The following is an 11719-nucleotide window of genomic DNA, read 5'->3' as shown; positions in this document are numbered from 1 at the left end:
GTTAAGTCATTAAATGCAGAGATAAGATGGTGGAGATAACTGAAGACCTTTACAATGAACTGTATGCATCAGAGACAATTGTCCCACTATCTAACTTTTCAATTGGTACGAGTGAAATACCTGAGACAACACCAAACGATGTAAACTTTTCTCGTAAAAGTATGAAAAGAGGGAAGGCTCCAGAAGAACATGAAATAGTAGCAGATTTACTGTTACATGCAGAAGCCAGAAGTAAAAAACAGGCTAGGCCATTTATTTACTCAGTGTGTAAAAAAGGGGAAAAATCCTAAAACATGGCATAATGCAAAAGTTATCTCACTTAACAAAAAAAGGCGAAACTAAAGATCTTAGTAATTATCGCCCGAATAGCTTATTATCAGTTATCTACAAACTCTTCACTAAAGACCTTAACAACAGAATAACAACAGATCTGGGAGAAAAACAACCTCGTGAACAGGCAGGATTCAGAAGCAGGTATTCGAATACTGATCACCTACTCACAATGGATCAGCTAATTGAGAAAACTACTGAATATAATAAACAAGTGTGCTTAGGTTTTGTTGAATACTACAAGCTTTCAACTCAGTGGAGCACACAGCAATTATAAATCAACTGCGAGAACAGGGAGTAAGAGAGATAATTGTAAAACTGCTCTAAAACATGTTAAATGAGGGAATTGTTCCAGTTAAGTTTCATAAGGACTCGGGAAACATTAAGATTGAGAAGGGCGTGTGTCAGGGAGATACAATATCACCAGAATTATTAACAGCTTGCTTAGAACGTATTTTCAGAAAGCTAGACTGGGAAAGCAATGCAGGAAACATAGATGGAGAAAAGCGAAACCATTTAAGATTTTCAGATGACATTTTCCTATTCTTAGAAACAGCAGAGACTGCAAGAAATGTTAAATGACCTGAACAGAGAAAGTCTCAAAGTAGGGCTTAAGATGACCCGGAGTAAAGCTAAAGTACTGTTTAATCCAATTACACCAAAGAGCGTCATCAGAATATGTGAAGAAATTCTTGAAGAAGTTGAGGAGTACAATTACTTGAGGCAAATATTAAAATTGCCGAAAGGGCACGATAGCAAAGTAAAAAGACGCTTTACAATTGGATGGAAAGCTTTTGGTAATGAGAGACATCATGAAAAGTAGCTTGCCATTCTCTATGAAACGAAAAATGTATAACGAATGTATAACTCCAGCTATGACGTACGGTTGTGAGACCTGGAAACTGACAAATCCAATGGAAAACCAACTAATCCGCTCTCAAAGAGCAATGAAATGATCAGTGTTGGGAATATCTTTAAGAGAACGAAAAGATCAACTTGGGTGAAAGAACAAACTCAGTGACACTGTAGACGTTATAAAAAAAAGAATAAGTACATTGAGGAGGGCAGGTCATGTCGCAAGAATAAGGAAAAACCGATGAAGCAAGAGGATGAGAGTCTAGACTCCAAGAGACTGTAAATATAGCAGAAAAAGGCCAAACAGGAGGTGGGGAGATGAGACAGAGAAGTCTGCAGGCGAAACCTGGCACATATTGGCTCAGTCAAGGAATTCGTTTCAGAAGGTTGGAGGAGGCCTTTGTTCAGCAGTGGACTTGCGATGACTGCTGCTGCTGCTATTGATTATATATATATATATATTTATCTAGGCTGCTTCCCCCAAGGAAAGGGAGGTAGCCGAGACAGGACGACACACTCCCCATTTACTCATCCATTCAAACACATTCATTCGCATCTTAGCCCCAAAGGGGAGAACGGACAGATCTTCACCGCACCACACCGCACAAGGGTCAACTGCGCAATGCAATCACTGACATCCGCAGCAGGGCCCGACAGCAGAACTGGTTTACCCCTGCCACATCATAACAGACCCATCCCCTTACCCGCACCTGACTTGACTAGCTGATCAGACCAAATGCGGGAGAATATCCCCTCAGGGCTGCGTCATCACTTATTCATTCACAATTTCTCTCCATTTATTTCTGTCACGCACAGCCACTCTTCCTTGCTCAACAGACATCCCTCTCGCATCCAGCGCTCTCTTCACACTGTCCATCCATCCTATTCGTGGTCTTCCTCTCAGCCTTACACCTCTCACATCAGATCTAGTTATCTTTTTCACCAATCGCTCATTATCCATTCTCTCCATATGCCCAAACCATCGCAACACCCTCTGCTCAACTCTACCAGCCATCTCCCGAACAACTCCAGTTCTCCTTCGCACTTCATCATTTCGCACCCGATCCATACGCGTCACTCCACACAAACTCCTCAGACACCTCATCTCCATTACATTCAAACTTTTCCTCTCTGCTACACCCATATTCCATGTTTCAGCCCCATATAACGCAGTCGGTACCACAACACCCTCATACAGCCTTCTCTTTACATCCATTCTAACCGAACGACATTTAAACACTTTTTTCATCAGCACCTTTCCTACTTCATTTATTCTAAACTTCACTTCTGCATCTATTCTTCCATCCACAGCAACATGTGACCCTAGATATTTAAAACAATCTACCTCTTCAAGCAACTCACCATTCAAAACTATATTCATCCCCCTACCATCTATCAACCTCGTACACTTCTTCACTTTACTCTTATTCTCATTTACTTTCAATTTCACCCTCTCACACACCCTTCCAAACTCCTCTACCGACTGTCTCAATCTCTCCTCTGAATCAGTCACCAGTGCAGTATCATCTGCAAACAGCAGCTGCTTCAGATTCCACTCTCCACCATCAACATTCACCAGACTCAGACCTCCACCTAAAACTCTTGCATTCACCTCCCTTACAACACCATCCATGTAAATATTAAACAACCAAGGTGACATCACACATCCCTGTCGCAGCCCCACTTTCACGGGAAACCAATCACTCACAGCATTTCCCACTCTTACACACGCTTTACTATTTACATAAAAAACTTTTCACCACTTTTAGTAACCTACCATCAAGTCCATACAATCTTAAAACAGTCCACAAAGCCTCCCTATCAATTCTATCATACGCTTTCTCTAAATCCATAAATGCCCAAAACACATCCTTGCCTTTCGCTAAATACTTTTCACACACTTGTCTCACAGCAAACACCTGATCAACGCATCCCCTCCCTCTCCTAAAGCCACACTGCTTATCACCAATCACTCCCTCTGTACCCTCTCTAACTCTCATAATTAACACTCTGCCATACACCTTACCTACAACACTCAACAGACTTATACCCCTAAAGCTAGTACATTCATACTTATCACCCTTGCCTTTATACAACGGGACCACACAAGCACTTGCCCAGTCAATTGGCACCATACCTTTCTCAAAGCACACATTCAACAATCTTACTAACCAGTCAACAATAGTCACTCCACCACCCTTCAGGCATATATATATATATTATGTTCCCTGCCCCAGCGAGGATTTGAACCTGGATCCGGTAGGACCGCAGGGCACCTCTCTACCGACCGAGTCACCGCCTCCTCCTCTTTCCTCCCCGCCTCCTCCTCTTCCACCTTCCTACCCACTTTTCTCCTCCTCCCCCCTACCCTTCCTCCTCCTCCTCCTCCATTTTCTCCTATTGTTTCTCCTCCATCTTCTTCTCTTCCGCCCTTCTCTCCTTCCTCCTCCTTCTAAGTATCGACAACCTCTTCCCTTTTTCCCGTCCTTATCTTCCTGCCTCTGTTGCACTGCAGATTATTTATTCCAGGCTGAGTAATTTTTTTCGTATGATTCAGCCTGAACCATCCCAGCTATTTCTAAATAAATTTACTTTGGTTAGTCTAGGTAAGAATAAAAACGACGCCATCGTACTAAAGACAAGTGTTTGAGACTACTACCCTTTCAGTAAAGAAGATCTCTCTTAAACTGATAATATTGTCCGGTTGTAGCCTAAGAAAAAAGGAAATACATACATACATGCATACACACATGGAAACATACATACATATATACATACACACATATATATGTATGAATAGATAGCCTATACATAAATCAATCAATCAATCAATCATTTGTCACGTAGACATTAACAGAGGTTGCTTCCGACCCCCTCAGTCAGCCAACCTCTCTTATCCATAAGAAAATAGTCTGCTATGGGACATTAACGTTTCACTTATTATTCTAAAATCAATGTCAACCTCTTGAATAATCCTTAACTAAACCACACAGTTTGATCCAAAGCAGATCAAAACTGTTTTAATTATTTTGTTCACACTCAGAAACATGGATCGAAATTTGACATTGCCCTTTGCCCTTTGCGACTTTGACCTTAGACTGAATGTCCTGAAATTTCAGTTCCTGCGTTTTGCATGACCATTAAGCTTTTCACCAAGTTTTGTTTAAATCGGATCAAAACTGTTTAAGTTGACTCATGACTTTGGATTTTGTTATTTTGCTGTGTCCTTGGCCATTAAGTGATTTTTTTATGATGACTCATCTTATTCCTACTTACCCTTAACCATTCCACAAAGTTTGGTCTTAAATGGATAAAAACTATTTAAGATGACATTGCTTTGTGATCTTAACCTTTTACCAGTTATTCTAAAATCAACTGGCTTAATACCTGGCCGACCCTCACCCTTTCCCACACTTTAATTAAAATCTGATCAAAACTGACAGATAGTTTGAGAAAAAACACGTAGGTCAAACATTCAGTATGCTGTGAGACCTTGATCTTCGACTGTTTGTTCTCAAAACTGAATTACTTCATTCTCTCATTACCCTTCATTGTTTTTCGCGTTTAGTCGAAGCTGAGTCAGAACTGTTTAACTTTATTTTGCTTGGTTAATGTTTGACCTTCCTCTGTGTCCTCGATCTTTGACATGTAAAAAAAAAGTTTTTTTATGGATTGTCTCTCAACCCTTCCACGATTTTTTTTAAAGAGGTTAAAATCTATTTGTGCTATTTTTCTTAGCGCCCGCACACACACACACACACACACACACACACACACACACACACACACACACACACACACACACACACACACACACACACACACACACACACACACATCGCCCAAAACATAAAACCATCTCTTGCTTCTCGAGTGCTGGTGCAATGATTAGGTTGTTGCCAATTGTACGGAACCTTTATGCGAGCTGTGGAAATTTGTTGTGCATGGGAACACATTACTGACGAGTGGCGAGTGGCGGAGATAAAGTAATCCACGGGCGCGTTACCCACACAAAACACGGAAATGCTGGGAACTTATTTAGAAATTTTCTTGAGCCTGACCCTCTCATATTCCTATGACTCACTCACAGTTGAATTAAATCCTCTGGCGTTAGCTGGAATAAATAAGTAGAGTTTTCTCTACCATGAGAGGGTCAGTATAGATATTACTGACATCGTCGGACTCCCATGATGCACTAGCAGTTGAATAAAATCGTCTGGCTCTACCTAACATAGAATACTAGACTTGGCCTGATCATGAGAAGGAATTAGTTATTTATACGTTTGCTTGTTTACATTTTTGTCATCATTCATACAGTCACTGTAAGCTCTGCAATGAAGTTAGTGTGAAAATTCCTTGATAAAATGAGAAAAACAAATGATCTGCATAATAAATAACTGCTATAGAGACCTGTTAATTTGATAATTTCGTTACAGTCTTTTATAAATACTTCCCCCAGAGGTAGTATTTGCAAAAATCCAACCGATTGTTACGATTAACAAGTTTCTATGACAGTTAACTATTGACACAGATCGTTACAATTGTCGCATTTTCACGTTAACAGTCTCTCATTTCAGTGTGAAGTATTTGAGACACACACACACACACACACACACACACACACACACACACACACACACACACATATATATATATATATATATATATATATATATATATATATATATATATATATATATATATATATATATATATATATATATATATATATATTGCCAGACGCCTCAATCCCGTTTGGGGTGGCCACAAACAAATCGCCTCCAAGTCGCCCTGTCCCCCGCCATTTCACTCCCCTGCTCCCAACTCACACCCCCCTCTCTCATATACCTCTCCACCCCATCTCTCCATCTAATCCTCGGCCTCCCCCTCCCTCTTTCCCCCTCCACCTCACTCACATACACTCTCTTCGTCAGTCTTATATATATATATATATATATATATATATATATATATATATATATATATATATATATATATATATATATATATATATTGTCTTCTTAGTATAATAGGAAAAGTGTATGGTAGGATACTTACTGACAGAGTTAGAGAAAGAACAGAGAAATTAGTTGGAGAGGAACAGGGAGGCTTTAGGAAGGGTAGAGGTTGTGTAGATCAGATATTCATTCTTAGATCTTTAGTGGAAAAGTTTCTAGAGAAGGGAAAGAAGTTGTATGCGGCTTTCATGGATCTGGAGAAAGCATATGACAGGGTGGATAGACAAGGATTGTGGAAAGTGTTAAGAATATATGGAGTAGATGGGAAGTTGTTGAATGCTGTGAAGAGTATGTACGATGGTGCGAAGGCTGCAGTGCGTGTGGATGGTGAACTAAGTGAATTTTTCTCTTTGAAAGTTGGGTTGAAACAGGGATGTGTCATGTCTCCATGGTTGTTCAATCTGTACGTGGATGGGGTAATAAAAGAGGTACAAGGTAGGGTAGTGGATGTTGGAGTGGCCCTGGTGAGAAAGGATAGTGTTTGGAAACTCCCTGTACTGTTGTTTGCAGATGATACTGTGTTGTTGAGTGAAGACGAAGGGGAGCTGCAAGGCTTGGTGGATGAGTTTGAGAGAGTGTGTAAGAAACGGAATCTAAAGATGAATGTAGGGAAGAGTAAAGTGATGGTCTTTGAGAGAGGTGAAGTCACTGAATGTACAGCGAAGTTGGATGGTGAGGAATATGAAAATGTGAGTACGTTTAAGTACTTGGGTAGTGTGATGAGTAAGGATGGAGGTTTGGAGGGTGAAGTGCTTGAAAGGGTACAGCAGGGAAGAAAAGTTGCTGGTTCTTTGAAAGCAGTGATAAGAAGCAGGGAAGTGAGCATGGAAGTGAGAAAGTTACTACATGACAGTATTGTGATACCGACTCTAACGTACGGAAGTGAAGCTTGGACGTTGTTGGAAGGACACAAGTCAAGAGTGAGAGCAGTGGAAATGAGTTATTTAAGAGGAGCCTGTGGAGTCACATGGAGAGACAGGCTGACGAATGAGGTTATAAAGGAGCGTTGTGGTGTTGATGTGGATGTGATAGGAAGCGTTATGAGGAACACATTGAGGTGGTTTGGCCATGTGGAGAGGATGGAGGGTGAAAGACTGACGAAGAGAGTGTATGTGAGTGAGGTGGAGGGGGGAAGAGGGAGGGGGAGGCCGAGGATGAGATGGAGGGATGGGGTGGAGAGGTATATAAGAGAGGGGTGTGTGAGTTGGGAGCAGGGCAGTGAAATGGCGAGGGACAGGGCGACTTGGAGGCGATTTGTTTGTGGCCACCCCAAACGGGATTGAGGCGTCTGGCAATAGATAGATAGATAGATAGATAAGAAACAGGGAAGTGGGCATGGAAGTGAAGAAGTTACTACATGACAGTATTGTGGTACGAACTCTAACGTATGGATGTGAAGCTTGGACGTTGTTGGAAGGACACAAGCCAAGAGTGAGACCAGTGGAAATGAGTTATTTAAGAGGAGCCTGTGGAGTCACATGGAGAGACAGGCTGACAAATGAGGATATAAAGGAGTGTTGTGGTGTGGATGTGGATGTGATAGGAAGTGTTAGGAGGAATACACGGAGGTGGTTTGGCCATGTGGAGAGGATGGAGGGTGAAAGACTGACGAAGAGAGTGTATGTGAGTGAGGTGGAGTGGGGTAGAGGGAAGGGGAGGCCGAGGATGAAATGGAGGGATGGGGTGGAGAGGTGTATGAGAGAGGGGGGTATGAGTTGGGAGCAGGGCAGTGAAATGGCGGAGGACAGGGCGACGTGGAGGCGATTTGTTTGTGGCCACCCCGAACGGGATTGAGGCGTCTGGCAATATATATATATATATATATATATATATATATATATATATATATATATATATATATATATATATATATATCTGTGGTACAGTGGTAGAGTGTGCGTTTGCGTTCATGGAAGAACGAGGATTCGCGGCCCGCCAGGGTAATAAACTTCGGGAGCGTTCTTCTGGCCACGTACTGCTTTGGCGGACATAAGGGGTGCTGTGGTTGAACCAGTGTCGCGTACTATAAAGTACGCTTGCACCCAGTCATTTTGCACGGGTCGATTACACTTGGTTCACAGACTACACACACATCCAAAGCCATTCCAACACTACAATCACACTTACAAGCACTTCTCACCCTACATACAATCTCTACCAGACAGCCTAAGCCACTTGGTAGAGATACATTGGCTGTATCGTCCCCACTTCGATCGCTATAAGCAGGTCCTGCAGTGGACACTCAAACGGCTGACGATGATGATGATGATCTATTTATCTATCTGTTTATCTATTTGTCTATCTATCTATCTACCTATCTATCTATCTATCTATCTATTTAAGTTGATTATATTTAAGTTGAATATAATACTCTAGTGCTAGCAGAAATAATTGAAAAAATACGTCTTTAGAGTTAAGGAGTGAAGAGTGTTTATAAGCATTTCCTCTGCTGGCTGGATAGTAGACTTGTAGCTCAGGCCTGCCTCTATCTTCCCCGTCCCTTTGTCTTTGTCTCTCTCGCCCTTCGTGGTTTCCTTCTGGCCAAGTTTATCACCTCCCCGCTCTCACGCATCACCTGCCTCGCCCTCTTTGTCTCTGGAGCGTATGCCAGGCTGAATATGGCTCATGAGTAAGCTATCAGATATTCGGCACGATTGTGAATGACAAAGTGCAGTTATGTACCTGTACTTTTTCCACCTTGACTTGGCGGAGATATTCGTCCATTTTGCAGCCTATGACCCCCAGCTCATTGGCAGACAAAGACAGTACTATGGCTCAACATCATAACAGCTCCTAGCGTCTAACATCATAATGAAGTGTTAGGCTAATGTGTTGTTACAGTGTAGTGTTCAAAATGGCAGTTTTAGGCCAAAATACAGTGGGAGGAGTATATCAGATGATTGGTGAACTGGTAAATGATGGAGTGCTGTTTTGTTCCTGGGTTTGTGCGCGCCCAGTCACGCAAGTTGGATGGTAATCATGGCCGGCGCAAGATTATGGATGCATTATGCGACCTCGCCCTTATGTACTCATAGAGGGGTGCCTCCTAGCCAGCCAGACACAGAAGGAATGTGTAAAGATAGGCTGTTCTTTTGATGAGGCTCCTAATATTGCTAATGTTACGGGGAATGAGTATATATACGACCACATTTTTAGGAAAATAGTTGTAAAAGATGACACCAGATTTTCAGAAAATGTGTGATAATAGGCCATTCTTCGGCTGCGTCTCCTAAAAAAAAATTGGAATTAATGAGGAAATGTGGAAAATGGAGTTCTGAGTTTAAAGAGAGGGTAAAATTTATGGACCAAAGCAGCCAAATGTGGAAAAAAAAAAAAAAAGCTTGAATGTGCTGAGATTACAAAACGACTGTGAAGAGTAGGCCGCGGTTACAAAGAGGAAATGTTGGGGTTAGGGAAGAAATGTGTAAAAGCTGGACCGTTGTTTGGCTGAGGGTCATGAGAGAATGTGAGAGAGAAAAAAAAAAAGGCATTTTTTTCGGCTGAGACTCCAAAAGACAGAATAAAAGAAGATATAGCCTACAGTATGTTTAATAATAGACCAGGCTTAGAAAGGGAGTGTTTAAAAAATAGGTTGTTCTTTGAATGACCTTTCTACGAATGTTGAAGCTGCGGGGAAATGTTAAAAGAAAAGTGCGAGTTACGGGAAGTGTATTAAAACAAGACAATCTTCTGCTGAAATCCCTGAAAATATTGAGGGAAACTGTAACTATTACAAAAGTTCTAGATGCAGGAGTATCCGAATATTGTTAGTGACTGATGTATAGCCCGGTTTCTAAGATGCTCCAGTTTTTAAAACAACGAAGCTTCATTGTACTGCACGAGCGTAGAGCAGCTCCTTTTCAGAAAATCTTTAATATGTGGCTGACAGACAGCCTAGTTCTACAGATGCTCCTCTATCTAAAATTATGCTATTTCTCTGCTACATCATTTAAAACTGTCATGATTAGAGGGAATGTGAAAAAAAGGAATGTCAGTCTTCGGGTGAGCCTCTATAAAACAAAAATCGTATGTGAAAATGTTCAAAATATACCAATGTACTTGGGTTGCCGACGGGTTGTGTTAAAACGGCCCCTCGTCGCAAAGGCCCTTCTTAAAACTGCTAGTACCCATGAGGAACATTTCAAAGCAATGTTCATTATAGCAAGTCAACGTAACATATCACACGTAAAATCCCAGGTTACAGCTTCTTGAACTACATTCAAGCTTAGGCTTAGGCTACCTACTTGTGTGTGTGTGTGTGTGTGTGTGTGTGTGTGTGTGTGTGTGTGTGTGTGTGTGTGTGTGTGTAAAATCAGATATATACACAAGCTGTTATGATGCTGTCTTAAAACTGAAGAATGTAAGCTTTGTGTGCATGCAGTATAGATCCTCCCCTGATAAATGTAATCTACTGAACGTGTATAAGCTATAAGGATGCTGCCCTAAAACAGATAAATGCAATCAGTGTGGCCAAGATATGAGGACGCTACTCTGTAGGTTATATATATACTGTCTGTGTGCAAGTTATAATGATACTAATTTACAATTAATACATAAAATCCTTGTATGCAGGTTAGATGCTGCTCTCGGATTATCCATCTTTCTATTCCTTGCCTGACGCTACATCCAGTGAGGGGTGGTCTCGACAACTGAAACTTGTACAGTATATGCAGCTTTGTTTGCAACATACTCGTATTAAGTTGCAGCTTTAAAATCTGCATACATTATCTTTGTGTCGTGTTGCTGTGGAAGAAAGGAGGTTGTCACTTGCCTTAATCTGGTGATGCTGATGCCTCAGCTTTCATGTTGGATAAATTTCCTTTCTGAACTATATTTCTCTACGGACATGATTTATATTTAGTACATTTTGACCGTCCAACTATCTAATGAATGAAGTGGATGCTGAATAAGGTTACAAGCATAGATTAACCTTTTGACTCCTATGTTCCTCTCGGCTGACTGAAATCGCCATAATTAAACCTGAATATATTACCCAATTGTATCCCAGAAGAGATAATAGAGATACTTCTTTGTTCTCTGACGGATATGACTCCTCTCGACTCGGCTAAACCCTCTGATTTATCCTGAAAATAAGTCCCAAGTGTGTCCAGAGCGTAAAAGGGGTTTACACTTTTATCAGTATACTGCACACAAAGGCACCGACCTTTGTATGTATAATGTTTGCATACAAGTTTTTTATTTACTGCTCGTCCTACCGCTGGAAGGATTTGGCTCAGGATTGGCACTGCATACCTTAGGGTCCAAAGAGGTACACTGCACTGGGTTGGTGACACCTAAGGTGTGGCCAGGAGACTCCTAAAGGGGGCAGAGTCCCTTCTCCCTTCCCAAGGCCACCTAATCCAGAGGTTGAATCTGATTACTAAGATATGGAAGGTAAACACTTTGAGACGGTGGTATTCATACTGATTATGTTACGGGCCCTAACAAAGTGTTTTAAGGGAAGTGGTCCTCCTCTTTTAAACTCTTTATTCTCATTTTCTTGCCATAACGCTGAT

Source organism: Coenobita brevimanus, chromosome 24, assembly GCF_032717465.1.
Source record: "Coenobita brevimanus isolate Jiangsu-jjx chromosome 24, ASM3271746v2, whole genome shotgun sequence".
Taxonomy (NCBI): Eukaryota; Metazoa; Arthropoda; class Malacostraca; order Decapoda; family Coenobitidae; genus Coenobita; species Coenobita brevimanus.
Note: the sequence above shows the minus strand (reverse complement) of the source record.